Here is a 25000-nt window from a genome sequence, read left to right as displayed (position 1 = left end):
GATTGGCGTCCTTTTGGTCCCGGCCATCTGGTCGCCCCTCTCGCCTCGGCCATCTGGTCGCCCTGGAAGTCATGATGAGGTGCCATTCGCCTCCCGGATCCCAGCGAGGGCTCCAGGAGGTCGGGTACTTTCGCGCCTTGGGTCCCCTCTGTCACCTTGTGTGCACAGATTGCAAGAAAGTCAGGTAATTTCCCTCCGGATTACTAGGGGGCAGGGTATGCCCGGACACCCCTCCAAGGCTGGTGGTTCTCTGCTAGGGGGACCAGATGGGCTATGCCTGGGTAACACCTCCCTAGGCCACCCGGGGCTTCCTTCCTCCAGGCCAACGGCTTGTCAAATTGCCCAGGACGGGCTCCATGGCTCTTGGGCAGTCGTCCCCCGGGTCTCCAGGCCGATGGCATGTCAAAGTGCCCAGGACGGGCTCCATGCATCCCGGGCAGTCGTCCCCCGGATCTCCAGGCCGACGGCATGTCAAAGTGCCCAGGACGGGCTCCATGCGTCCCGGGCAGTCGTCCCCCGGGTCTCCAGGCCGACGGCATGTCAAAGTGCCCAGGACGGGCTCCATGCGTCCCGGGCAGTCGTCCCCCGGATCTCCAGGCCGACGGCATGTCAAAGTGCCCAGGACGGGCTCCATGCGTCCCGGGCAGTCGTCCCCCGGGTCTCCAGGCCGACGGCATGTCAAAGTGCCCAGGACGGGCTCCATGCGTCCCGGGCAGTCGTCCCCCGGGTCTCCAGGCCGACGGCATGTCAAAATGTCCAGGACGGGCTCCATGCGTCCCGGGCAGTCGTCCCCCAAGTCTCCAGGCCGACGGCATGTCAAAGTGCCCAGGTTGGGCTCCATGCGTTCCGGGCAGTTGTCCCCCGGGTCTCCAGGCCGATGGCATGTCAAAGTGCCCAGGACGGGCTCCATGCGTCCCGGGCAGTCGTCCCCCCGGGCATCCGCCGCTCCCTTCTCCGGGTCGACGGCAGGTCAGATTGCCCAGGACGGGCTCCATGGGTCCCGGGCAGTCCTCCCCTGGGTGGCCGGCGCTCCCTTCTCCGGGCCGACGGCATGTCAAAGTGCCCAGGACGGGCTCCATGCGTCCCGGGCAGTCGTCCCCCGGGTCTCCAGGCCGACGGCATGTCAAAATGTCCAGGACGGGCTCCATGCGTCCCGGGCAGTCGTCCCCCGGGTCTCCAGGCCGACGGCATGTCAAAGTGCCCAGGTTGGGCTCCATGCGTCCCGGGCAGTCGTCCCACGGGTCTCCGGGCCGACGGCATGTCAAAGTGCCCAGGACGGGCTCCATGCGTCCCGGGCATTCCTCCCCCCGGGCATCCGCCGCTCCCTTCCCTGGGCCGACGGCAGGTCAGATTGCCCAGGACGGGCTCCATGGGTCCCGGGCAGTCCTTCCCTGGGTGTCCGGCGCTCCCTTCTCCGGGCCGACGGCATGTCAAAGTGCCCAGGACGGGCTCCATGCGTCCCGGGCAGTCGTCCCCCGGGTCTCCAGGCCGACGGCATGTCAAAGTGCCCAGGACGGGCTCCATGCGTCCCGGGCAGTCGTCCCCCGGGTCTCCAGGCCGACGGCATGTCAAAATGTCCAGGACGGGCTCCATGCGTCCCAGGCAGTCGTCCCCCGGGTCTCCAGGCCGACGGCATGTCAAAGTGCCCAGGACGGGCTCCATGCGTCCCGGGCAGTCGTCCCCCGGGTCTCCAGGCTGACGGCATGTCAAAATGTCCAGGACGGGCTCCATGCGTCCCAGGCAGTCGTCCCCCGGGTCTCCAGGCCGACGGCATGTCAAAGTGCCCAGGACGGGCTCCATGCGTCCCGGGCAGTCGTCGTCCCGGGCGTCCGGGCCTGGGAGCTCCGGTGGTCCTCACCGTGCCTGAGGCCCAGCCGGGGTCCCCGAGCCCTGCCCGGCGTGGGCAGGCAGCAGCCCTACCACGAAGGCTCGGGGTGGGAAGCAGGGAGTCCTTTCGTTCCCGGCCACCTGGTTGCACCTTTCCCCTCGGCCATCTGGTCGCACGCAATGCTATCCAAAAGGGCGACCAGATGGCCAAACCTCCCTGGAAGTCCCTATGAGGTGCCATTTGCCTCCCCGATCCCAGCGAGGGCTCCAGGAGGTCGGGTACTTTTACGCCTTGGGTCCCCTCTGTCAACTCGTGTGCACAGATTACAAGAAAGGGGGGTAATTTTCCTCCGGATTACTAGGGGTAAGGGTATGCCCGGACACCCCTGCAAGGCTGGTGGTTCTCTGCCAGGGGGACCAGATGGGCTATGCCTGGGTAACAACACCCGGGGCTTCCCTCCTCCAGGCCAACGGCATGTCAAAGTGCCCAGGACGGGCTCCATGCGTCCCGGGCAGTCGTCCCCCGGGTCTCCAGGCCAACGGCATGAGCGAGTGCCCAGGTCGGGCTCCATGCGCCCCGGGCAGTCGTCCCCCGGGTCTCCAGGCCAACGGCATGAGCGAGTGCCCAGGTCGGGCTCCATGCTTCCCGGGCAGTCGTCCCCCGGGTCTCAAGGCCGATGGCATGTCAAAGTGCCCAGGATGGGCTCCATGCGTCCCGGGCATTCCTCCCCCCGGGCGTCCGTCGCTCCCTTCTCCGGGCCGACGGCAGGTCAGATTGCCCAGGACGGGCTCCATGGGTCCCGGGCATTCCTCCGCTGGGTGTCCGGCTCTCCCTTCCCCGGGCCAACGACTTGTCAGAGTGCCCAGGATGGGCTCCACGGGCCCCGGACGTCCGGGGCTCCCTTCCCCGGGCCAACGGCATGCCAGAATGCCCAGGACGGGCTCCACGAGTCCCGGGCGTCCGGGGCTCCCTTCCCTGGGACAACGGCTTGTCAGAGTGCCCAGGACGGGCTCCAAGGGTCCCGGGCATCTTGGGCTCCCTTCCCCGGGCCAACGGCATGCCAGAGTGCCCAGGACGGGCTCCACGAGTCCCCGGCGTCCGGGGCTCCCTTCCCTGGGACAACGGCTTGTCAGAGTGCCCAGGACGGGCTCCACGGGTCCCGGGCATCTGGGGCTCCCTTCCCCGTGCCAACGGCATGCCAGAGTGCCCAGGACGGGCTCCACGAGTCCCCGGCGTCCGGGGCTCCCTTCCCCGGGACACCGGCTTGTCAGAGTGCCCATGACGGGCTCCACGGGTCCCGGGTATCTGGGACTCCCTTCCCTGGGCCAACGGCATGCCGGAGTTCCCAGGACAGGCTCCACGGGTCCCGGGCATCCGGGGCTCCCTTCCCCGGTCCGACGGCTTGTCAGAGTGCCCAGGACGGGCTCCACGGCTCCCGGGCGTCCGGGGTTCCCTTCCCCGGGTCAGCGGCATGTCAGAGTGCCCAGGACGAGTTCCACGGGTCCCGGGCAGTCCTCCCCCGGGCGTCCGGGGCTCCCTTCCCCGGGCCCTCGGCAGGTCAGAGTGCCCAGGACGGGCTCCATGGGTCCCGGGCAGTCCTCCCCCCGGGCGTCCGGGGCTCCCTTCCCCGGGCAGACGGCAGGTCAGAGTGCCCAGGACGGGCTCCACGGGTCCCGGGCAGTCCTCCCCCCGGGCGTCCGGCGCTCCCTTCTCCAGGCCGATGGCAGGTCAGAGTGACCAGGACGGGCTCCACGGGTCCCGGGCAGTCCTCTCCCGGGCGTACGTGGTTGTCCGACAGATTCGGGCAGATGTGCTTTTACGAACCGGATCGGAGTCGGCCCAAATAATAATAATAATAATAATAATCCACATTTGTAAGGCGCACAATCGCCCGTAAGGGTCTCTAGGCGCTAGGGGCCGTTGGGAAGATTAAGCAAGCTATTGCCCAGAGTCACATGGTGCTGGGCTAATCTGCCGCCGGTGCCGGGGATCGAACCCTGATCTCTGGGATGCTTGAGGGTTACTACGCGCTCTACAAAAACCTTAAATAAAAAAATCTCCAGATTCCGGAGTCAGCTGCCCTAGCCACGGCGCCAGCTATTTCCCAGAGTCACCTGGTGCTGGGCTAATCTGCCGCCGGTGCCGGGGATCGAACCGTGATCTCCAGATTCCGGAGTCAGCCTCCCTAGCCGCGGCGCCAGCTATTTCCCAGAGTCACGTGGTGCTGGGCTAATCTGCGGCCGGTGCCGGGGATCGAACCCTGATCTCTGGGATGCTCGAGGGTTACTACGCGCTCTACAAAAACCTTAAATAAAAAAATCTCCAGATTCCGGAGTCAGCCGCCCTAGCCGCGGCGCCAGCTATTTCCCAGAGTCACCTGGTGCTGGGCTAATCTGCCGCCAGTGCCGGGGATCGAACCGTGATCCCCAGATGGGGATATCCCAAAAATCTGGCATGGATACGGCCCGCCAGGACAGGTTTGGGCACCCCTGCTGTAGTCACTCGTCTCTGTGGCGCAATCGGTTAGCGCGTTCGGCTGTTAACCGAAAGGTTGGTGGTTCAAGCCCACCCAGGGACGTATTATTTTGCCTGCATGAAACACTTGAATGGAAAACAGATACATACCTTTGCTCTCTCCTGCTGGAACCCTTTCCCTGAATATTTCAATTCTCTGCGTTCTCTCTGCACCTGCAGTCAATTTCATAATTAGGATAGAAAACAAAAGGTCAAGCTCTGTAATACAACTGTAGGCATATGAGGAGGGGAAAATAAGTCAAAAGGCCCACAGCATTTGTTGATCTGGCTCCGAAAGCTGTAAGTGTAAGGACCTCGTGGCGCAACGGTAGCGCGTCTGACTCCAGATCAGAAGGTTGCGTGTTCAAATCACGTCGGGGTCACTGCTTACCATTTTATTCCCCACTGAGGTCATATATTTCCTTTCGAAAACAAAGTCAAAAGAAAGCAGTCTTGCATTGGCCGGGAATCGAACCCGGACCTCCCGCGTGGCAGGTGAGAATTCTACCACTGAACCACCAATGCTTCACATGGGTTGTTCACAGGCAGAGCTCTGCCCAAGACAGTGATCAGGTGCACACACTTAAATTGTACACATATGAACAAAGTGTGCGCAGCAGACATGATAACGCCAACGTTTCACATGAAGATGGCAAGAATCAGATGCAGGAGACTATAACTATGAATGTCTTTGCATTTGCTGAGGTCACTGGCTTGGGACTAGAGTTGTGTTTATCAGGGCATGATGGCAGGCTGCTCCCGACAAAAGTGGTTCACAGAATGCACCCGCCAGATCACCAGCACTATTGTGTTTCAGATTATCTCACTGAACTCTCCTCCTGGAAAATCCTTCCCACTGGCTTTCCCAGATTCTGTGTCCTCCCCTAAATGCTGGGGTGAAACGGGCAGAGTTCTGCGCCCTGCGTCCCTTTACGCGTCCCTAACGCGCTCCCAACGCGGCCTACAGCCCTGGTCGGGCACAGCCCTGGTCGGGCTTAGATCACTGGAGCCTTTTGTGACCAAGAACTCCGGAAGCCTAGGGTCAGGCCTGTTGCACAGGCATATTGTGCCTTGCCAATCCGGGATTGTTGTGTTTCAGGGCCTAGCCATCAATACTCCTGGGATTTCTTTCCCTGAGAACCCTCTTGTCCCTGTCCTCCCACAAGCCCCAGCTTTTATGTAAAATAAAGTGTGCACCATGGGCCTTACCCTATTTGCTCTCTCCCCAATCTCTTTCTCCAAAGCTGAGCTCTGAAGGTAAATGTATCTATCTGAGTGAGGGGCTAGGGAGGGCCTTTCCCAGCAGTCTTACAAGTCAAGAGTTCAGAGAAAGCACCTGCTATGGGAGGGAGACTTTGCTCACAGAGAAGTCAAGTCTAACATAACACATCTGATGGGCAAGGCACACGCCTTACTGGCTGGTAGCACACCTACAGAGGAGCAGGGAGCTATGCTAAGCAGGCAACAGAAAAGTCATGTATGTGTCTCATACACTGGGACCGGTAGTAATACTGGCTCTAAGACCATTAGACAGTAGTCTATTCATCATTACGTCCAACAATAACAAGACACTAAGCAAATGAGAAATGCTGTATGGCATAAAGACGCATTATATAACACAAGCTCCAGGCAGGCACACAATTATCAAGATATATATTGAGTCTCAGGAACTGTGCTACAGTTATTAACCTCTGTGGTGCAAATGGTTAGCGCGTTCGGTTGTTAACAGAAAGGTTGGTGGTTCAAGCCCACCCAGGGAAGTATCCTTTTTGCCTGCATGAAACACTTTAATGAAACACAGATACGTACCTCTGCTCTCTCCTGCTTAAGACCCTTTATCTGAACATTTCAATCCTCTGCGTTCTCTCTGCACCTGCAGTCAATTTCATAATTAGGATAGAAAACAAAAGGCCTAGCCCTGTAATACAACTGTAGGCATATGAGGAGGGGAAAATAAGTCAAAAGGCCATCAGCATTTGTTGATCTGGCTTGAAAGCTGTAAGTGTAAGGACCTTGTGGCACAACGGTAGCGCGTCTGACTCCAGATCAGAAGGTTGCGTGGTCAAATCACGTCGGGGTCACTGCTTACCATTTTATTCCCCACTGAGTTCATATATTTCCTTTCGAAAACAAAGTCAAAGGAACGCAACCTTGCATTGGCCAGGAATCGAACCCGGGCCTCCCGCGTGGCAGGCGAGAATTTTACCACTGAACCACCAATGCTTCACATGGGGAGTTCACAGGCATAGCTCTGTCCAAGACAGTGATCAGGTGCACACACTTAAATTGTACACATATGAACAAAGTGTGCGCAGCAGACATGACAACGCCAAAGTTTCACATGATGATGGCTTATATAAGACAAGCTCCAGGCAGGCACTTACATATCAAGATATATATTGAGTCTAAGGAAAGATGCTGTAGTCACTCGTCTCTGTGGCGCAATCGGTTAGCGCGTTCTGCTGTTAACCGAAAGGTTGGTGGTTCAAGCCCACCCAGGGACGTATTATTTTGCCTGCATGAAACACTTGAATGGAAAACAGATACATACCTTTGCTCTCTCCTGCTGGACACCCTTTCCCTGAATATTTCAATTCTCTGCGTTCTCTTGGCACCTGCAGTCAATTTCATAATTAGGATAGAAAACAAAAGGTCAAGCTCTGTAATACAACTGTAGGCATATGAGGAGGGGAAAATCAGTCAAAAGGCCCACAGCATTTGTTGATCTGGCTCCGAAAGCTGTAAGTGTAATGACCTCGTGGCGCAACGGTAGCGCGTCTGACTCCAGATCAGAAGGTTGCGTGTTCAAATCACGTCGGGGTCACTGCTTACCATTTTATTCCCCACTGAGGTCATATATTTCCTTTCGAAAACAAAGTCAAAAGAAAGCAGTCTTGCATTGGCCGGGAATCGAACCCGGGCCTCCCGCGTGGCAGGGGAGAATTCTACCACTGAACCACCAATGCTTCACATGGGTTGTTCACAGGCAGAGCTCTGCCCAAGACAGTGATCAGGTGCACACACTTAAATTGTACACATATGAACAAAGTGTGCGCAGCAGACATGATAACGCCAACGTTTCACATGAAGATGGCAAGAATCAGATGCAGGAGACTATAACTATGAATGTCTTTGCATTTGCTGAGGTCACTGGCTTGGGACTAGAGTTGTGTTTATCAGGGCATGATGGCAGGCTGCTCCCGACAAAAGTGGTTCACAGAATGCACCCGCCAGATCACCAGCACTATTGTGTTTCAGATTATCTCACTGAACTCTCCTCCTGGAAAATCCTTCCCACTGGCTTTCCCAGATTCTGTGTCCTCCCCTAAATGCTGGGGTGAAACGGGCAGAGTTCTGCGCCCTGCGTCCCTAACGCGCTCCCAACGCGGCCTACAGCCCTGGTCGGGCACAGCCCTGGTCGGGCTTAGATCACTGGAGCCTTTTGTGACCAAGAACTCCGGAAGCCTAGGGTCAGGCCTGTTGCACAGGCATATTGTGCCTTGCCAATCCGGGATTGTTGTGTTTCAGGGCCTAGCCATCAATACTCCTGGGATTTCTTTCCCTGAGAACCCTCTTGTCCCTGTCCTCCCACAAGCCCCAGCTTTTATGTAAAATAAAGTGTGCACCATGGGCCTTCCCCTATTTGCTCTCTCCCCAATCTCTTTCTCCAAAGCTGAGCTCTGAAGGTAAATGTATTTATCTGAGTGAGGGGCTAGGGAGGGCCTTTCCCAGCAGTCTTACAAGTCAAGAGTTCAGAGAAAGCACCTGCTATGGGAGGGAGACTTTGCTCACAGAGAAGTCAAGTCTAACATAACACATCTGATGGGCAAGGCACACGCCTTACTGGCTGGTAGCACACCTACAGAGGAGCAGGGAGCTATGCTAAGCAGGCAACAGAAAAGTCATGTATGTGTCTCATACACTGGGACCGGTAGTAATACTGGCTCTAAGACCATTAGACAGTAGTCTATTCATCATTACGTCCAACAATAACAAGACACTAAGCAAATGAGAAATGCTGTATGGCATAAAGACGCATTATATGACACAAGCTCCAGGCAGGCACACAATTATCAAGATATATATTGAGTCTCAGGAACTGTGCTACAGTTATTAACCTCTGTGGTGCAAATGGTTAGCGCGTTCGGTTGTTAACAGAAAGGTTGGTGGTTCAAGCCCACCCAGGGAAGTATCCTTTTTGCCTGCATGAAACACTTTAATGAAACACAGATACGTACCTCTGCTCTCTCCTGCTTAAGACCCTTTATCTGAACATTTCAATCCTCTGCGTTCTCTCTGCACCTGCAGTCAATTTCATAATTAGGATAGAAAACAAAAGGCCTAGCCCTGTAATACAACTGTAGGCATATGAGGAGGGGAAAATAAGTCAAAAGGCCATCAGCATTTGTTGATCTGGCTTGAAGGCTGTAAGTGTAAGGACCTTGTGGCGCAACGGTAGCGTGTCTGACTCCAGATCAGAAGGTTGCGTGGTCAAATCACGTCGGGGTCACTGCTTACCATTTTATTCCCCACTGAGTTCATATATTTCCTTTCGAAAACAAAGTCAAAGGAACGCAGCCTTGCATTGGCCGGGAATCGAACCCGGGCCTCCCGCGTGGCAGGCGAGAATTCTACCACTGAACCACCAATGCTTCACATGGGGAGTTCACAGGCATAGCTCTGTCCAAGACAGTGATCAGGTGCACACACTTAAATTGTACACATATGAACAAAGTGTGCGCAGCAGACATGACAACGCCAAAGTTTCACATGATGATGGCTTATATAAGACAAGCTCCAGGCAGGCACATACATATCAAGATATATATTGAGTCTAAGGAAAGATGCTGTAGTCACTCGTCTCTGTGGCACAATCGGTTAGCGTGTTCGGCTGTTAAGCGAAAGGTTGGTGGTTCAAGCCCACCCAGGGACGTGTTATTTTGCCTGCATGATACACTTGAATGGAAAACAGATACATACCTTTGCTCTCTCCTGCTGGACACCCTTTCCCTGAATATTTCAATTCTCTGCGTTCTCTCGGCACCTGCAGTCAATTTCATAATTAGGATAGAAAACAAAAGGTCAAGCTCTGTAATACAACTGTAGGCATATGAGGAGGGGAAAATAAGTCAAAAGGCCCACAGCATTTGTTGATCTGGCTCCGAAAGCTGTAAGTGTAAGGACCTCGTGGCGCAACGGTAGCGCGTCTGACTCCAGATCAGAAGGTTGCGTGTTCAAATCACGTCGGGGTCACTGCTTACCATTTTATTCCCCACTGAGGTCATATATTTCCTTTCGAAAACAAAGTCAAAAGAAAGCAGTCTTGCATTGGCCGGGAATCGAACCCGGGCCTCCTGCGTGGCAGGCGAGAATTCTACCACTGAACCACCAATGCTTCACATGGGTTGTTCACAGGCAGAGCTCTGCCCAAGACAGTGATCAGGTGCACACACTTAAATTGTACACATATGAACAAAGTGTGCGCAGCAGACATGATAACGCCAACGTTTCACATGAAGATGGCAAGAATCAGATGCAGGAGACTATAACTATGAATGTCTTTGCATTTGCTGAGGTCACTGGCTTGGGACTAGAGTTGTGTTTATCAGGGCATGATGGCAGGCTGCTCCCGACAAAAGTGGTTCACAGAATGCACCCGCCAGATCACCAGCACTATTGTGTTTCAGATTATCTCACTGAACTCTCCTCCTGGAAAATCCTTCCCACTGGCTTTCCCAGATTCTGTGTCCTCCCCTAAATGCTGGGGTGAAACGGGCAGAGTTCTGCGCCCTGCGTCCCTAACGCGCTCCCAACGCGGCCTACAGCCCTGGTCGGACACAGCCCTGGTCGGGCTTAGATCACTGGAGCCTTTTGTGACCAAGAACTCCGGAAGCCTAGGGTCAGGCCTGTTGCACAGGCATATTGTGCCTTGCCAATCCGGGATTGTTGTGTTTCAGGGCCTAGCCATCAATACTCCTGGGATTTCTTTCCCTGAGAACCCTCTTGTCCCTGTCCTCCCACAAGCCCCAGCTTTTATGTAAAATAAAGTGTGCACCATGGGCCTTCCCCTATTTGCTCTCTCCCCAATCTCTTTCTCCAAAGCTGAGCTCTGAAGGTAAATGTATCTATCTGAGTGAGGGCCTAGGGAGGGCCTTTCCCAGCAGTCTTACAAGTCAAGAGTTCAGAGAAAGCACCTGCTATGGGAGGGAGACTTTGCTCACAGAGAAGTCAAGTCTAACATAACACATCTGATGGGCAAGGCACACGCCTTACTGGCTGGTAGCACACCTACAGAGGAGCAGGGAGCTATGCTAAGCAGGCAACAGAAAAGTCATGTATGTGTCTCATACACTGGGACCGGTAGTAATACTGGCTCTAAGACCATTAGACAGTAGTCTATTCATCATTACGTCCAACAATAACAAGACACTAAGCAAATGAGAAATGCTGTATGGCATAAAGACGCATTATATAACACAAGCTCCAGGCAGGCACACAATTATCAAGATATATATTGAGTCTCAGGAACTGTGCTACAGTTATTAACCTCTGTGGTGCAAATGGTTAGCGCGTTCGGTTGTTAACAGAAAGGTTGGTGGTTCAAGCCCACCCAGGGAAGTATCCTTTTTGCCTGCATGAAACACTTTAATGAAACACAGATACGTACCTCTGCTCTCTCCTGCTTAAGACCCTTTATCTGAACATTTCAATCCTCTGCGTTCTCTCTGCACCTGCAGTCAATTTCATAATTAGGATAGAAAACAAAAGGCCTAGCCCTGTAATACAACTGTAGGCATATGAGGAGGGGAAAATAAGTCAAAAGGCCATCAGCATTTGTTGATCTGGCTTGAAGGCTGTAAGTGTAAGGACCTTGTGGCGCAACGGTAGCGTGTCTGACTCCAGATCAGAAGGTTGCGTGGTCAAATCACGTCGGGGTCACTGCTTACCATTTAATTCCCCACTGAGTTCATATATTTCCTTTCGAAAACAAAGTCAAAGGAACGCAGCCTTGCATTGGCCGGGAATTGAACCCGGGCCTCCCGCGTGGCAGGCGAGAATTCTACCACTGAACCACCAATGCTTCACATGGGGAGTTCACAGGCATAGCTCTGTCCAAGACAGTGATCAGGTGCACACACTTAAATTGTACACATATGAACAAAGTGTGCGCAGCAGACATGACAACGCCAAAGTTTCACATGATGATGGCTTATATAAGACAAGCTCCAGGCAGGCACATACATATCAAGATATATATTGAGTCTAAGGAAAGATGCTGTAGTCACTCGTCTCTGTGGCACAATCGGTTAGCGCGTTCGGCTGTTAAGCGAAAGGTTGGTGGTTCAAGCCCACCCAGGGACGTGTTATTTTGCCTGCATGAAACACTTGAATGGAAAACAGATACATACCTTTGCTCTCTCCTGCTGGACACCCTTTCCCTGAATATTTCAATTCTCTGCGTTCTCTCGGCACCTGCAGTCAATTTCATAATTAGGATAGAAAACAAAAGGTCAAGCTCTGTAATACAACTGTAGGCATATGAGGAGGGGAAAATAAGTCAAAAGGCCCACAGCATTTGTTGATCTGGCTCCGAAAGCTGTAAGTGTAAGGACCTCATAGCGCAACGGTAGCGCGTCTGACTCCAGATCAGAAGGTTGCGTGTTCAAATCACGTCGGGGTCACTGCTTACCATTTTATTCCCCACTGAGGTCATATATTTCCTTTCGAAAACAAAGTCAAAAGAAAGCAGTCTTGCATTGGCCGGGAATCGAACCCGGGCCTCCTGCGTGGCAGGCGAGAATTCTACCACTGAACCACCAATGCTTCACATGGGTTGTTCACAGGCAGAGCTCTGCCCAAGACAGTGATCAGGTGCACACGCTTAAATTGTACACATATGAACAAAGTGTGCGCAGCAGACATGATAACGCCAACGTTTCACATGAAGATGGCAAGAATCAGATGCAGGAGACTATAACTATGAATGTCTTTGCATTTGCTGAGGTCACTGGCTTGGGACTAGAGTTGTGTTTATCAGGGCATGATGGCAGGCTGCTCCCGACAAAAGTGGTTCACAGAATGCACCCGCCAGATCACCAGCACTATTGTGTTTCAGATTATCTCACTGAACTCTCCTCCTGGAAAATCCTTCCCACTGGCTTTCCCAGATTCTGTGTCCTCCCCTAAATGCTGGGGTGAAACGGGCAGAGTTCTGCGCCCTGCGTCCCTAACGCGCTCCCAACGCGGCCTACAGCCCTGGTCGGGCTTAGATCACTGGAGCCTTTTGTGACCAAGAACTCCGGAAGCCTAGGGTCAGGCCTGTTGCACAGGCATATTGTGCCTTGCCAATCCGGGATTGTTGTGTTTCAGGGCCTAGCCATCAATACTCCTGGGATTTCTTTCCCTGAGAACCCTCTTGTCCCTGTCCTCCCACAAGCCCCAGCTTTTATGTAAAATAAAGTGTGCACCATGGGCCTTCCCCTATTTGCTCTCTCCCCAATCTCTTTCTCCAAAGCTGAGCTCTGAAGGTAAATGTATCTATCTGAGTGAGGGGCTAGGGAGGGCCTTTCCCAGCAGTCTTACAAGTCAAGAGTTCAGAGAAAGCACCTGCTATGGGAGGGAGACTTTGCTCACAGAGAAGTCAAGTCTAACATAACACATCTGATGGGCAAGGCACACGCCTTACTGGCTGGTAGCACACCTACAGAGGAGCAGGGAGCTATGCTAAGCAGGCAACAGAAAAGTCATGTATGTGTCTCATACACTGGGACCGGTAGTAATACTGGCTCTAAGACCATTAGACAGTAGTCTATTCATCATTACGTCCAACAATAACAAGACACTAAGCAAATGAGAAATGCTGTATGGCATAAAGACGCATTATATAACACAAGCTCCAGGCAGGCACACAATTATCAAGATATATATTGAGTCTCAGGAACTGTGCTACAGTTTTTAACCTCTGTGGTGCAAATGGTTAGCGCGTTCGGTTGTTAACAGAAAGGTTGGTGGTTCAAGGCCACCCAGGGAAGTATCCTTTTTGCCTGCATGAAACACTTTAATGAAACACAGATACGTACCTCTGCTCTCTCCTGCTTAAGACCCTTTATCTGAACATTTCAATCCTCTGCGTTCTCTCTGCACCTGCAGTCAATTTCATAATTAGGATAGAAAACAAAAGGCCTAGCCCTGTAATACAACTGTAGGCATATGAGGAGGGGAAAATAAGTCAAAAGGCCATCAGCATTTGTTGATCTGGCTTGAAGGCTGTAAGTGTAAGGACCTTGTGGCGCAACGGTAGCGTGTCTGACTCCAGATCAGAAGGTTGCGTGGTCAAATCACGTCGGGGTCACTGCTTACCATTTTATTCCCCACTGAGTTCATATATTTCCTTTCGAAAACAAAGTCAAAGGAACGCAGCCTTGCATTGGCCGGGAATCGAACCCGGGCCTCCCGCGTGGCAGGCGAGAATTCTACCACTGAACCACCAATGCTTCACATGTGGAGTTCACAGGCATAGCTCTGTCCAAGACAGTGATCAGGTGCACACACTTAAATTGTACACATATGAACAAAGTGTGCGCAGCAGACATGACAACGCCAAAGTTTCACATGATGATGGCTTATATAAGACAAGCTCCAGGCAGGCACATACATATCAAGATATATATTGAGTCTAAGGAAAGATGCTGTAGTCACTCGTCTCTGTGGCAGAATCGGTTAGCGCGTTCGGCTGTTAAGCAAAAGGTTGGTGGTTCAAGCCCACCCAGGGACGTGTTATTTTGCCTGCATGAAACACTTGAATGGAAAACAGATACATACCTTTGCTCTCTCCTGCTGGACACCCTTTCCCTGAATATTTCAATTCTCTGCGTTCTCTCGGCACCTGCAGTCAATTTCATAATTAGGATAGAAAACAAAAGGTCAAGCTCTGTAATACAACTGTAGGCATATGAGGAGGGGAAAATAAGTCAAAAGGCCCACAGCATTTGTTGATCTGGCTCCGAAAGCTGTAAGTGTAAGGACCTTGTGGCGCAACGGTAGCGCGTCTGACTCCAGATCAGAAGGTTGCGTGTTCAAATCACGTCGGGGTCACTGCTTACCATTTTATTCCCCACTGAGGTCATATATTTCCTTTCGAAAACAAAGTCAAAAGAAAGCAGTCTCGCATTGGCCGGGAATCGAACCCGGGCCTCCTGCGTGGCAGGCGAGAATTCTACCACTGAACCACCAATGCTTCACATGGGTTGTTCACAGGCAGAGCTCTGCCCAAGACAGTGATCAGGTGCACACACTTAAATTGTACACATATGAACAAAGTGTGCGCAGCAGACATGATAACGCCAACGTTTCACATGAAGATGGCAAGAATCAGATGCAGGAGACTAGAACTATGAATGTCTTTGCATTTGCTGAGGTCACTGGCTTGGGACTAGAGTTGTGTTTATCAGGGCATGATGGCAGGCTGCTCCCGACAAAAGTGGTTCACAGAATGCACCCGCCAGATCACCAGCACTATTGTGTTTCAGATTATCTCACTGAACTCTCCTCCTGGAAAATCCTTCCCACTGGCTTTCCCAGATTCTGTGTCCTCCCCTAAATGCTGGGGTGAAACGGGCAGAGTTCTGCGCCCTGCGTCCCTTTACGCGTCCCTAACGCGCTCCCAACGCGGCCTACAGCCCTGGTCGGGCACAGCCCTGGTCGGGCTTAGATCACTGGAGCCTTTTGTGACCAAGAACTCCGGAAGCCTAGGGTCAGGCCTGTTGCACAGGCATATTGTGCCTTGCCAATCCGGGATTGTTGTGTTTCAGGGCCTAGCCATCAATACTCCTGGGATTTCTTTCCCTGAGAACCCTCTTGTCCCTGTCCTCCCACAAGCCCCAGCTTTTATGTAAAATAAAGTGTGCACCATGGGCCTTCCCCTATTTGCTCTCTCCCCAATCTCTTTCTCCAAAGCTGAGCTCTGAAGGTAAATGTATCTATCTGAGTGAGGGGCTAGGGAGGGCCTTTCCCAGCAGTCTTACAAGTCAAGAGTTCAGAGAAAGCACCTGCTATGGGAGGGAGACTTTGCTCACAGAGAAGTCAAGTCTAAGATAACACATCTGATGGGCAAGGCACACGCCTTACTGGCTGGTAGCACACCTACAGAGGAGCAGGGAGCTATGCTAAGCAGGCAACAGAAAAGTCATGTATGTGTCTCATACACTGGGACCGGTAGTAATACTGGCTCTAAGACCATTAGACAGTAGTCTATTCATCATTACGTCCAACAATAACAAGACACTAAGCAAATGAGAAATGCTGTATGGCATAAAGACGCATTATATAACACAAGCTCCAGGCAGGCACACAATTATCAAGATATATATTGAGTCTCAGGAACTGTGCTACAGTTATTAACCTCTGTGGTGCAAATGGTTAGCGCGTTCGGTTGTTAACAGAAAGGTTGGTGGTTCAAGCCCACCCAGGGAAGTATCCTTTTTGCCTGCATGAAACACTTTAATGAAACACAGATACGTACCTCTGCTCTCTCCTGCTTAAGACCCTTTATCTGAACATTTCAATCCTCTGCGTTCTCTCTGCACCTGCAGTCAATTTCATAATTAGGATAGAAAACAAAAGGCCTAGACCTGTAATACAACTGTAGGCATATGAGGAGGGGAAAATAAGTCAAAAGGCCATCAGCATTTGTTGATCTGGCTTGAAGGCTGTAAGTGTAAGGACCTTGTGGCGCAACGGTAGCGCGTCTGACTCCAGATCAGAAGGTTGCGTGGTCAAATCACGTCGGGGTCACTGCTTACCATTTTATTCCCCACTGAGTTCATATATTTCCTTTCGAACACAAAGTCAAAGGAACGCAGCCTTGGCCAGGAATCGAACCCGGGCCTCCCGCATGGCAGGCGAGAATTCTACCACTGAACCACCAATGCTTCACATGGGGAGTGCACAGGCATAGCTCTGTCCAAGACAGTGATCAGGTGCACACACTTAAATTGTACACATATGAACAAAGTGTGCGCAGCAGACATGACAACGCCAAAGTTTCACATGATGATGGCTTATATAAGACAAGCTCCAGGCAGGCACATACATATCAAGATATATATTGAGTCTAAGGAAAGATGCTGTAGTCACTCGTCTCTGTGGCGCAATTGGTTAGCGCGTTTGGCTGTTAACCAAAAGGTTGGTGGTTCAAGCCCACCCAGGGACGTATTATTTTGCCTGCATGAAACACTTGAATGGAAAACAGATACATACCTTTGCTCTCTCCTGCTGGACACCCTTTCCCTGAATAGTTCAATTCTCTGCGTTCTCTCTGCACCTGCAGTCAATTTCATAATTAGGATAGAAAACAAAAGGTCAAGCTCTGTAATACAACTGTAGGCATATGAGGAGGGGAAAATAAGTCAAAAGGCCCACAGCATTTGTTGATCTGGCTCCGAAAGCTGTAAGTGTAAGGACCTCGTGGCGCAACGGTAGCGCGTCTGACTCCAGATCAGAAGGTTGCGTGTTCAAATCACGTCGGGGTCACTGCTTACCATTTTATTCCCCACTGAGGTCATATATTTCCTTTCGAAAACAAAGTCAAAAGAAAGCAGTCTTGCATTGGCCGGGAATCGAACCCGGGCCTCCCGCGTGGCAGGCGAGAATTCTACCACTGAACCACCAATGCTTCACATGGGTTGTTCACAGGCAGAGCTCTGCCCAAGACAGTGATCAGGTGCACACACTTAAATTGTACACATATGAACAAAGTGTGCGCAGCAGACATGATAACGCCAACGTTTCACATGAAGATGGCAAGAATCAGATGCAGGAGACTATAACTATGAATGTCTTTGCATTTGCTGAGGTCACTGGCTTGGGACTAGAGTTGTGTTTATCAGGGCATGATGGCAGGCTGCTCCCGACAAAAGTGGTTCACAGAATGCACCCGCCAGATCACCAGCACTATTGTGTTTCAGATTATCTCACTGAACTCTCCTCCTGGAAAATCCTTCCCACTGGCTTTCCCAGATTCTGTGTCCTCCCCTAAATGCTGGGGTGAAACGGGCAGAGTTCTGCGCCCTGCGTCCCTTTACGCGTCCCTAACGCGCTCCCAACGCGGCCTACAGCCCTGGTCGGGCACAGCCCTGGTCGGGCTTAGATCACTGGAGCCTTTTGTGACCAAGAACTCCGGAAGCCTAGGGTCAGGCCTGTTGCACAGGCATATTGTGCCTTGCCAATCCGGGATTGTTGTGTTTCAGGGCCTAGCCATCAATACTCCTGGGATTTCTTTCCCTGAGAACCCTCTTGTCCCTGTCCTCCCACAAGCCCCAGCTTTTATGTAAAATAAAGTGTGCACTATGGGCCTTTCCCTATTTGCTCTCTCCCCAATCTCTTTCTCCAAAGCTGAGCTCTGAAGGTAAATGTATCTATCTGAGTGAGGGGCTAGGGAGGGCCTTTCCCAGCAGTCTTACAAGTCAAGAGTTCAGAGAAAGCACCTGCTATGGGAGGGAGACTTTGCTCACAGAGAAGTCAAGTCTAACATAACACATCTGATGGGCAAGGCACACGCCTTACTGGCTGGTAGCACACCTACAGAGGAGCAGGGAGCTATGCTAAGCAGGCAACAGAAAAGTCATGTATGTGTCTCATACACTGGGACCGGTAGTAATACTGGCTCTAAGACAGGGGTGCCCAAACCTGTCCTGGCGGGCCGTATCCATGCCAGATTTTTGGGATATCCCCATCTGGTGATCACGGTTCGATCCCCGGTGCCGGCGGCAGATCAGAGTGCCCAGGACGGGGTCCGTGTGACCCGGGCAGTCCTATCCCCTGGGTGTACGTGGTTGTCCGACATGTCGGTCGTATTTGCTTTTACGTACCGGATCGGAATCGGCCCCCATAAAATCGTACGTAAAGTATATAGCAAATCAACCTGAAATCTGCTGGGTCAGAAAGGGCTCGATTCCGATCCGTGTCGGAAGGTTAGGAGTCCGTACGAATTTGTCGGGACGGCATGGCAGAGTGCCCGGGACGGGCTCCATGCGTCCCGGGCATTCGTCCCCCGGGCGTCCGGGGCTCCATCCAGGCCGGCGGCAAGGCAGTGTGCCCGGGTCGGGCTCCATGCGTCCCGGGCATTCGTCCCCCGGGCGCCTGAAACTGCTGGGTCAGAGAGGGCTCGATACCAATCCGTGTCGTAAGGTTAGGAGTCCGTACGAATTTGTCGGGACGGCATGGCAGAGTGCCCGGGACGGGCTCCATGCGTCCCGGGCATTCGTCCCCCGGGCGTCCGGGGCTACATCCAGGCTGACGGTATGGCAGAGTGCCCGGGTCGGGCTCCATGGTTTTCACGGTGGTCCTCCCCTGGGTGTCAGGGGGCTCCTGGCCGACGGCATGGAAAAGTACCCAGGACGGGCTCCATGCGTCCCGGGCATTTGTCCCCCGGGCGTCCGGGGCTCCATCCAGGCCGACGGCATGGCAGAGTGCCCGGGTCGGGCTCCATGGTTTCCAGGGTGGTCCTCCCCAGGGTGTCGGGGCGCTCCATGCCGAAGGCATGGAAAAGTGCCCAGGACGGGCTCCATGCGTCCCGGGCATTTGTCCCCCGGGCGTCCGGGGCTCCATCCAGGCCGACGGCATGGCAGAGTGCCCGGGTCGGGCTCCATGGCTTTCACGGTGGTCCTCCCCTGGGTGTCTGGGGGCTCCAGGCCGAAGGCATGGAAAAGTGCCCAGGACGGGCTCCATGCATCCCGGGCACGGGCACGGGGACGGGGACAGGGTCGGGAGAGTCCAGGCGGCTTCACTTCCGTGTCCAGCCATCTGATCGCCCAGATTCCCTCGGCCATCTGGTCGCCCGGATCCCCTCGGGCATCTGGTCGCCCGCAACGCTTTCCTATGGGGCGACCAGATGGCCGAACTTCCCTGGAAGTCCCGATGAGGTGCCATTCGCCGCCCGGATCCCAGCGAGGGCTCCAGGAGGTTGGGTACATTCGCGCCCTGGGTCCCCTCTGTCACCTCGCGTGCACAGATTACAAGAAAAGGGGGTAATTTTCCTCCGGATTACTAGGGAGAAGGGTACGCCCGGACACCCCTCCGAGGCTGGTGGTTCTCTGCCATGGGGACCAGATGGGCTATGCCTGGGCAACACCTCCCTAGGCCACCCGGGGCTTCCTTCCTCCAGGCCAACTGCATGTCAAATTGCCCAGGACGGGCTCCATGGCTCCTGGGCAGTCGTCCCCCGGGCGTCCGGGGCTCCATCCAGGCTGACGGCATTGAAAAGTGCCCAGGACGGGCTCCATGCGTCCCGGGCATTCGTCCCCTGGGCGTCCGGGGCTCCATCTAGGCTGACGGTATGGCAGAGTGCCCGGGTCGGGCTCCATGGTTTTCACGGTGGTCCTCCCCTGGGTGTCTGGGGGCTCCAGGCCGAAGGCATGGAAAAGTGCCCAGGACGGGCTCCATGCGTCCCGGGCATTCGTCCCCCGGGCGTCCGGGGCACCCATCTCCATGAGGCCAACGGCATTGGCAAAGTACCCAGGACGGGCTCCATGGGTCCCGGGCAGACCTCCCCCCAGGCGTCCGGGGCTCCCACCTCCAGGCCGACGGAATGTCAAAGTACCCAGGACGGGCTCCATGGGTCCCGGGCAGCTACCCCCGGGGCGTCCGGGGCACCCACCTCCAGGCCGACGGCATGTCAAAGTACCCAGGACGGGCTCCACGGGTCCCGGGCATTCCTCCCCCAGGTCGTCCGGGCCCTAGAGCTCCGGTGGTCCAACCTGCGCCTGAGGCCCAGCCGGGGTCCAAGAGCCCTGCCTTGCGTGGGCAGGCAGTCAGGAACCCTACCGCGAAGGCTTGGGATGGATGGGGAGCTGGGAGTCCTTTCGATCCCGGCCCTCTGGTCGCCCGCGATGCTTTCCAATGGGGCGACCAGATGGCCGGGCTTCCCTGGAAGTCCCGATGAGGTGCCATTCGGCTCCTGGATCCCAGCTAGGGCTCCATGAGGTCGGGTTCTTTTACGCCTTGGGTCCCCTCTGTCACCTCGCGTGCACGGATTGCAAGAAAGGGGGGTAATTTCCCTCCGGATTACTAGGGGCAGGGTACGCCCGGACACCTCTCCAGGGCTGGTGGTTCTCTGCCCGGGGGACCAGATGAGATATGCCTGGGCAACACCTCCCCCGGGCGTCTGGGGGCTCCATTCTCCGGGCCAACGGCATGGCTCAATGCCCAGGACGGGCTCCACGTGTCCCGGACAGACCTCCCCTGGGCGTCCGGGGCACCCATCTCCATGAGGCCAACGGGATGGCAAAGTACCCGGGAAGGGCTCCACGGGTCCCGGGCAGCCTTCCCCCGGGCGTCCGGGGCTCCCACCTTTAGGCCGACGGCATGTCACACTGCCCAGGACGGGCTCCATGGGCCCCGGACAGACCTCCCCCGGGCGTCCGGGGCACCCATCTCCAGGAGGCCAACGGGATGGCAAAGTACCCGGGAAGGGCTCCACGGGTCCCGGGCAGCCTTCCCCCGGGCGTCCGGGGCTCCCACCTCCAGGCCGACGGCATGTCACAGTGCCCAGGACGGGACCCATGGGCCCCGGACAGCCCTCCCCCCGGGCGTTCGGGGCACATATCTCCAGGAGGCCAACGGCGTTGCAAAGTACCCGGAAAGGACTCCACGGGTACCGGGCAGTCCTCCCCCCGGGCGTCCGGGGCACCCATCTCCATGAGGCCAACGGCATTGGCAAAGTACCCGGGAGGGGCTCCACGGGTCCCGGGCAGGCCTCCCCCGGGCGTCCAGGGCACCCACCTCAAGGCCGACGGCATGTAAAAGTGCCCAGGACGGGCTCCATGGGTCCCGGGCAGCCCACCCCCGGGCATCCGGGGCACCCATCTCCAGGAGGCCAACGGCGTTGCAAAGTACCCGGGAAGGGCTCCACGGGTACCGGGCAGTCCTCCCCCGGGCGTCCGGGGGCTCCCTTCTCCAGGCCGACGGCATGGTTCAATGCCCAGGACGGGACGTCAAGTGGCCAGGACGGGCTCCATGCGTCCCGGGCATTCGTCCCGGGACGGGGACGGGGTGGGGAAGAGTCCAGGCGGCTTCACCTCCATGCCCAGCCATCTGGTCGCCCGGATTCCCTCGGCCATCTGGTCGCCCGGATCCCCTCGGGCATCTGGTCGCCCGCAACGCTTTCCTATGGGGGGACCAGATGGCCGAACTTCCCTGGAAGTCTTAATGAGGTGCCATTCGCCTCCCGGATCCCAGCGAGGTCTCCATGAGGTCGGGTTCTTTCACGCCTTGGGTCCCCTCTGTCACCTCGCGTGCACAGATTGCAAGAAAGGGGGGTAATTTGCCTCCGGATTACTATGGGGCAGGGTATGCCCGGACACCCCTCCAGGGTTGGTGGTTCTCTGCCATGGGGACCAGATGGGATATGCCTGGGCAACACCTCCCTAGGCCACCCGGAGCTTCCTTCCTCCAGGCCAACTGCATGTCAAATTGCCCAGGACGGGCTCCATGGCTCTTGGGCAGTCGTCCCCCGGGCGTCCGGTGCTCCATCCAGGCCGACGGCATGGCAGAGTGCCCGGGACAGGCTCCATGCGTCCCGGGCCTTCGCCCCCCCGGGCGTCCGGGGCTCCATCCAGGCTGACGGCATGGCAGAGTGCCCAGGACGGGCTCCACGGGCCCCGGTCATCCGGGGCACCCTTCCCCGGGCCAGCGGCATGTCAGAGTGCCCAGGACCAGTTCCACGGGTCCCGGGCAGTCCTCCCCCGGGCGTCCGGGGCTCCCTTCCCCGGGCCAAAGCATTTCAGAGTGCCCAGGACGGGCTCCACGGGTTCCGGGCGTCCAGGTCTCCCTTCCCCGGGCCAACGGCTTGTCAGAGTGCCCAGGACGGGCTCCACGGGCCCCGGGCGTCCGGGGCACCCTTCCCCGGGCCAGCGGCATGTCAGAGTGCCCAGGACGAGTTCCACGGGTCCCGGGCAGTCCTCCCCCCCGGGTGTCCGGGGCTCCCTTCCCCGGGCCAAAGCATTTCAGAGTGCCCAGGACGGGCTCCACGGGTCCCGGACGTCCGGGGCTCCCTTCCCCGGGCCAACGGCATACAGGAGTGCCCAGGACGGGCTCCACGGGTCCCGGACATCCGGGGCTCCCTTCCCCGGGCCAACGGCATACAGGAGTGCCCAGGACGGGCTCCACAGGTCCCGGTCGTCTGGGGCTCCCTTCCCCGGGCCAACGGCTTGTCAGAGTGCCAAGGACGGGCTCCACGGGTCCCGGTCGTCTGGGGTCCCTCCCCTGGGCCAACAGCAGGTCAGAGTGCCCAGGACGGGCTCCACGGGTCCCGGGCAGCCCACCCCCCGGGCGTTCGGGGCACCCATCTCCAGGAGGCCAACGGCGTTGCAAAGTACCCGGGAAGGGCTCCACGGGTACCGGGCAGTCCGCCCCCGGGCGTCCGGGGCTCCCTTCTCCAGGCCAACGGCATGGTTCAATGCCCAGGACGGGCTCCATGTGTCCCAGACAGACCTCCCCCGGGCGTCCGGGGCACCCATCTCCAGGCCAACGGCATGGCTCAATGCCCAGGACGGGCTCCATGGGTCCGGGGAGGCGTCCCATGCGCCTCCGGGCTTGGGAGCCCCAGCTGGGTCCAGGGGCCTGGGCGGGCCCCGGGTCGGGTGCTCCGGCCCTGGTCCCTGTCTCCCAGCCTACCGCACTGCCAAGGGCCTAGGAATGGGTTCCGTTGTTCCCGGGGAGCCTCCCCTTGCTTGGCTGGGTTCAGGAGCAGTGGCTAGGGCCCCTGAGGGCCCGGGGAGGGCGGCCTCCCCACCCCGGGCTCTGTCCTTGGTCCTGCTGCGTGGCAGGGTGCCCGGGACGGGGTCCGGAGGGACCGGGGAGGCGTCCCATGCACCTCCGGGCTTGGGAGCCCCGGCTCGGTCCAGGGGCCCGGGCGGGCCCCGGGTCGGGTGCTCCGGCCCTGGTCCCTGTCTCCCAGCCTACCGCACTGCCAAGGGCCCGGGAAGGGGTTCCGTTGTTCCCGGGGAGCCTCCCCTTGCTTGGCTGGGTTCAGGAGCAGTGGCTAGGGCCCCTGAGGGCCCGGGGAGGGCGGCCTCCCCACCCCGGGCTCTGTCCTTGGTCCTGCTGCATGGCAGGGTGCCCGGGACGGGGTCCGGAGGGACCGGGGAGGCGTCCCATGCACCTCCGGGCTTGGGAGCCCCGGCTGGGTCCAGGGGCCCGGCCGGGCCCCGGGTCGGGTGCTCCGGCCCAGGGCCCTGTCTCCCAGCCTGCCGCACTGCCAATGGCCCGGGAAGGGGTTCCGATGTGCCCGGGGAGCCTCCCCTTGCTTGGCTGGGTTCAGGAGCAGTGGCTAGGGCCCCTGAGGGCCCGGGGAGGGCGGCCTCCCCACCCCGGGCTCTGTCCTTGGTCCTGCTGCGTGGCAGGGTGCCCGGGACGGGGTCCGGAGGGACCGGGGAGGCGTCCCATGCACCTCCGGGCTTGGGAGCCCCGGCTGCGTCCAGGGGCCCGGCCGGGCCCCGGGTCGGGTGCTCCGGCCCTGGGCCCTGTCTCCCAGCCTGCCGCACTGCCAAGGGCCCGGGAAGGGGTTCCGATGTGCCCGGGGAGCCTCCCCTTGCTTGGCTGGGTTCAGGAGCAGTGGCTAGGGCCCCTGAGGGCCCGGGGAGGGCGGCCTCCCCACCCCGGGCTCTGTCCTTGGTCCTGCTGCGTGGCAGGGTGCCCGGGACGGGGTCTGGAGGGACCGGGGAGGCGTCCCATGCGCCTCCGGGCTTGGGAGCCCCGGCTGGGTCCAGGGGCCCGGGCGGGCCCCGGGTCGGGTGCTCCGGCCCTGGGCCCTGTCTCCCAGCCTGCCGCACGGCCAAGGGCCCGGGAAGGGGTTCCGATGTGCCCGGGGAGCCTCCCCTTGCTTGGCTGGGTTCAGGAGCAGTGGCTAGGGCCCCTGAGGGCCCGGGGAGGGCGGCCTCCCCACCCCGGGCTCTGTCCTTGGTCCTGCTGCGTGGCAGGGTGCCCGGGACGGGGTCCGGAGGGACCGGGGAGGCGTCCCATGCGCCTCCGGGCTTGGGAGCCCCGGCTGGGTCCAGGGGCCCGGGCGGGCCCCGGGTCGGGTGCTCAGGCCCTGGGCCCTGTCTCCCAGCCTGCCGCACTGCCAAGGGCCCGGAAAGGGGTTCCGATGTGCCCGGGGAGCCTCCCCTTGCTTGTCTGTGTTCAGGAGCTCCATCCGGGGCCCCTGAGGGCCCCGGGGAGGGTGGCCTCCCCACCCCGGGCTCCGTCCTGGGTCCTGCCGCGGGGCAGGGTGCCCGGGACGGGGTCCGGCGGGCCCGGGGAGGCTTCCCCTGTGCCTCCGGGCCTGGGAGCCCCGGCTGGGTCCAGGGGCCCGGTCGGGGCCCCGGGTCGGGCGCTCCGGCCCTGGGCCCGGTCCCCCGGGCTGCCGCTCCACCCAGGGCCCAGGACAGGGGTCCGTCGGTCCCTTGCAGGCCTCCCCTGCTTGTCAAGGTGTAAGCGGGCCCCGGGTCGGAGGGCCCGCCGGCCCCTGGCAGCCTCCATGGCTGTGGCCCGGCTGGGGCCCCGGGCCTCCGGCCCGCCATGCCCCGGGCGCCCGCTCCCTCCTTCGTGGGGGCACGGGGCGACCGGATGGCGTCCCTTTCGTGCCCGGCCATCTGGTCGCCCGGATCCCCTCGGCCATCT

The 25000-nt window shown here is 57.5% G+C and overlaps 16 non-coding genes across 16 annotated transcripts; 12 read left to right on the top strand and 4 right to left on the bottom strand.

Moving 5' to 3' along the window:
• Positions 1-4332: 4332 nt before the first annotated feature.
• On the top strand, positions 4333-4406 carry TRNAN-GUU (transfer RNA asparagine (anticodon GUU)). The gene has a single exon. It is a non-coding gene; the product is annotated as a tRNA-Asn (tRNA).
• A 247-nt stretch (positions 4407-4653) lies between these two features.
• On the top strand, positions 4654-4725 carry TRNAW-CCA (transfer RNA tryptophan (anticodon CCA)). The gene has a single exon. It is a non-coding gene; the product is annotated as a tRNA-Trp (tRNA).
• A 2047-nt stretch (positions 4726-6772) lies between these two features.
• TRNAN-GUU (transfer RNA asparagine (anticodon GUU)) lies at positions 6773-6846 on the top strand. The gene has a single exon. It is a non-coding gene; the product is annotated as a tRNA-Asn (tRNA).
• Positions 6847-7094: 248 nt separating this feature from the next.
• On the top strand, positions 7095-7166 carry TRNAW-CCA (transfer RNA tryptophan (anticodon CCA)). The gene has a single exon. It is a non-coding gene; the product is annotated as a tRNA-Trp (tRNA).
• A 1757-nt stretch (positions 7167-8923) lies between these two features.
• Positions 8924-8994, bottom strand: TRNAG-GCC (transfer RNA glycine (anticodon GCC)). The gene has a single exon. It is a non-coding gene; the product is annotated as a tRNA-Gly (tRNA).
• Positions 8995-9201: 207 nt separating this feature from the next.
• On the top strand, positions 9202-9275 carry TRNAN-GUU (transfer RNA asparagine (anticodon GUU)). Its single transcript has one exon. It is a non-coding gene; the product is annotated as a tRNA-Asn (tRNA).
• A 248-nt stretch (positions 9276-9523) lies between these two features.
• On the top strand, positions 9524-9595 carry TRNAW-CCA (transfer RNA tryptophan (anticodon CCA)). The gene has a single exon. It is a non-coding gene; the product is annotated as a tRNA-Trp (tRNA).
• A 1757-nt stretch (positions 9596-11352) lies between these two features.
• TRNAG-GCC (transfer RNA glycine (anticodon GCC)) lies at positions 11353-11423 on the bottom strand. Its single transcript has one exon. It is a non-coding gene; the product is annotated as a tRNA-Gly (tRNA).
• Positions 11424-11630: 207 nt separating this feature from the next.
• TRNAN-GUU (transfer RNA asparagine (anticodon GUU)) lies at positions 11631-11704 on the top strand. The gene has a single exon. It is a non-coding gene; the product is annotated as a tRNA-Asn (tRNA).
• Positions 11705-11952: 248 nt separating this feature from the next.
• Positions 11953-12024, top strand: TRNAW-CCA (transfer RNA tryptophan (anticodon CCA)). Its single transcript has one exon. It is a non-coding gene; the product is annotated as a tRNA-Trp (tRNA).
• Positions 12025-13765: 1741 nt separating this feature from the next.
• On the bottom strand, positions 13766-13836 carry TRNAG-GCC (transfer RNA glycine (anticodon GCC)). Its single transcript has one exon. It is a non-coding gene; the product is annotated as a tRNA-Gly (tRNA).
• A 529-nt stretch (positions 13837-14365) lies between these two features.
• Positions 14366-14437, top strand: TRNAW-CCA (transfer RNA tryptophan (anticodon CCA)). Its single transcript has one exon. It is a non-coding gene; the product is annotated as a tRNA-Trp (tRNA).
• Positions 14438-16063: 1626 nt separating this feature from the next.
• Positions 16064-16135, top strand: TRNAW-CCA (transfer RNA tryptophan (anticodon CCA)). Its single transcript has one exon. It is a non-coding gene; the product is annotated as a tRNA-Trp (tRNA).
• Positions 16136-16479: 344 nt separating this feature from the next.
• Positions 16480-16553, top strand: TRNAN-GUU (transfer RNA asparagine (anticodon GUU)). Its single transcript has one exon. It is a non-coding gene; the product is annotated as a tRNA-Asn (tRNA).
• Positions 16554-16801: 248 nt separating this feature from the next.
• On the top strand, positions 16802-16873 carry TRNAW-CCA (transfer RNA tryptophan (anticodon CCA)). Its single transcript has one exon. It is a non-coding gene; the product is annotated as a tRNA-Trp (tRNA).
• A 71-nt stretch (positions 16874-16944) lies between these two features.
• Positions 16945-17015, bottom strand: TRNAG-GCC (transfer RNA glycine (anticodon GCC)). The gene has a single exon. It is a non-coding gene; the product is annotated as a tRNA-Gly (tRNA).
• Positions 17016-25000: the final 7985 nt, after the last annotated feature.

This window comes from Lissotriton helveticus, chromosome 1_2, assembly GCF_964261635.1.
Source record: "Lissotriton helveticus chromosome 1_2, aLisHel1.1, whole genome shotgun sequence".
Lineage (NCBI taxonomy): Eukaryota > Metazoa > Chordata > Amphibia > Caudata > Salamandridae > Lissotriton > Lissotriton helveticus.
Note: the sequence above shows the minus strand (reverse complement) of the source record. Positions and strands in the feature narration are given on the sequence as shown.